The following is a 3,268-nucleotide window of genomic DNA, read 5'->3' on the forward strand; positions in this document are numbered from 1 at the left end:
GGTTTGATTGAATATCAGTCCACTATAATAACATCCACTCCATAGCAGGTTTGATTGAATATCTGTCCACTATAATAACATCCACTCCATAGCAGGTTTGATTGAATATCTGTCCACTATAATAACATCCACTCCATAGCAGGTTTGATTGAATATCTCGTCCACTATAATAACATCCACTCCATAGCAGGTTTGATTGAATATCTGTCCACTATAATAACATCCACTCCATAGCAGGTTTGATTGAATATCTGTCCACTATAATAACATCCACTCCATAGCAGGTTTGATTGAATATCTGTCCACTATAATAACATCCACTCCATAGCAGGTTTGATTGAATATCTGTCCACTATAATAACATCCACTCCATAGCAGGTTTGATTGAATATCTGTCCACTATAATAACATCCACTCCATAGCAGGTTTGATTGAATATCTGTCCACTATAATAACATCCACTCCATAGCAGGTTTGATTGAATATCTGTCCACTATAATAACATCCACTCCATAGCAGGTTTGATTGAATATCTGTCCACTATAATAACATCCACTCCATAGCAGGTTTGATTGAATATCTGTCCACTATAATAACATCCACTCCATAGCAGGTTTGATTGAATATCCGTCCACTATAATAACATCCACTCCATAGCAGGTTTGATTGAATATCCGTCCACTATAATAACATCCACTCCATAGCAGGTTTGATTGAATATCTAGTCCACTATAATAACATCCACTCCATAGCAGGTTTGATTGAATATCCGTCCACTATAATAACATCCACTCCATAGCAGGTTTGATTGAATATCTGTCCACTATAATAACATCCACTCCATAGCAGGTTTGATTGAATATCTGTCCACTATAATAACATCCACTCCATAGCAGGTTTGATTGAATATCTGTCCACTATAATAACATCCACTCCATAGCAGGTTTGATTGAATATCTGTCCACTATAATAACATCCACTCCATAGCAGGTTTGATTAAATATCTGTCCACTATAATAACATCCACCATAGCAGGTTTGATTGAATATCTGTCCACTATAATAACATCCACTCCATAGCAGGTTTGATTGAATATCTGTCCACTATAATAACATCCACTCCATAGCAGGTTTGATTGAATATCCGTCCACTATAATAACATCCACTCCATAGCAGGTTTGATTGAATATCCGTCCACTATAATAACATCCACTCCATAGCAGGTTTGATTGAATATCCGTCCACTATAATAACATCCACTCCATAGCAGGTTTGATTGAATATCCGTCCACTATAATAACATCCACTCCATAGCAGGTTTGATTGAATATCCGTCCACTATAATAACATCCACTCCATAGCAGGTTTGATTCTGTGATTAAAAACTGCTCCACCCAGAGACATTACATACGGCACATGAAACATAATTGAGGTTAAGTTTTGTTGTCCTCTGAAAAGAGAGAATACACTGTTTTGATTGGGCAATGCATATTAACATACATTTTGTGGTCCTTCTGTAGCTCAGTTGGTAGAGCATGGCGCTTGTAACGCCAGGGTAGTGGGTTCGATCCCCGGGACCACCCATACGTAGAATGTATGCACACATGACTGTAAGTCGCTTTGGATAAAAGCGTCTGCTAAATGGCATTTATTATTATTATTATTATATTATTCTGTCCCTGCTAAATTTGTCCCACCAGCTGAGAACGCCCTAAAATGGTCAGCAGATGGCGCTGCTATCCACTTGCTAGTATGCATTACTAAAGGAGGGGAATCATATTTTGCATGTCCCATAGGGTCTTTTTGAAGCATTGGTGGCATTTCTTGGGAGGTTATCTACAGTGACACTACAGTCACAGAGAAAATATTTTAAAAGGTGTTGATTTACCTAATTTCTGTTCCACACAGACAATTGCCTGTAAGGTCCCTCAGTCGAGCAGTGAATTTCAACCACAGATTCAACCACAGATTCAACCACAGATTCAACCACAGATTCAACCACAGATTCAACCACAGATTCAACCACAGATTCAAACCAGGGAGGTTTTCCAATGCCTCACAAAAAGAAGGAAACATATTGCATTTACCTTTGTCTTTTACTCTACAGCAGTGAGTCATTTAACAGACTTTATCCAGCGCCACTACAGTAGTGAGTCATTTAGCAGACTCTCTGTTCCAGAGCCACTACAGTAGTGAGTCATTTAACAGACTCTCTGTTCCAGAGCCACTACAGTAGTGAGTCATTTAGCAGACTCTCTGTTCCAGAGCCACTACAGTAGTGAGTCATTTAACATTTATCCGTGAGCCACTACAGTAGTGAGTCATTTAACACTCTCTGATCCAGACACACTACAGTAGTGAGTCATTTAACAGACTCCTTGATCCAGACACACTGGCAGTAGTGAGTCATTTAACAGACTCTCTTATTCAGAGCCACTACAGTAGTGAGTCATTTAACAGACTCTTATCCAGCGCCACTACAGTAGTGAGTCATTTAGCAGACTCTCTGTTCCAGAGCCACTACAGTAGTGAGTCATTTAACACTCTTATCCAGAGCCACTTACAGTAGTGAGTCATTTAACAGACTCTCTGATCCAGACACACTACAGTAGTGAGTCATTTAACAGACAATGATCCAGATTCACTACAGTAGTGAGTCATTTAACACTCTTATTCAGAGCCACTACAGTAGTGAGTCATTTAACACTCTCTTATTCAGAGCCACTACAGTAGTGAGTCATTTAACAGACTCTTATTCAGAGCCACTACAGTAGTGAGTCATTTAACAGACTCTCTTATCCAGAGCCACTACAGTAGTGAGTCATTTAACAGACTCTTATCCAGAGCCACTACAGTAGTGAGTCATTTAACAGACTCTTATTCAGAGCCACTTTTACACTTTCATACTGGTGGAATCGAATCCACAACCCGGACGTTAAGGCGCTGTGCTCTACCAACTGAGTAACATGGTAGATGGGTAAAATATATATATATTTTAAAGCAGATATTGAATAGCCCTTGGAGCATGGTGAAGTTACTAATTACACTTTTGGATGGTGTATCAATACACCCAGTCACTACAAAGATACAGGCATCCTTCCCAACTCTGTTGCTGCCGAGAGGCCGGAAACCACTCAGGATTTCACCGCGAGGCCGGGATGGTGACTTTGAAACAGTGCAGACAGTGGAGAAAACCGGAGGATGGATCTGTACAACATTGTAGACAACACATTATTAACCTAAAGGACAGAGTGAAATGGACACCTTT

The sequence above is a fragment of the Oncorhynchus gorbuscha genome, linkage group LG20 (assembly GCF_021184085.1).
Source record: "Oncorhynchus gorbuscha isolate QuinsamMale2020 ecotype Even-year linkage group LG20, OgorEven_v1.0, whole genome shotgun sequence".
Taxonomy (NCBI): domain Eukaryota; kingdom Metazoa; phylum Chordata; class Actinopteri; order Salmoniformes; family Salmonidae; genus Oncorhynchus; species Oncorhynchus gorbuscha.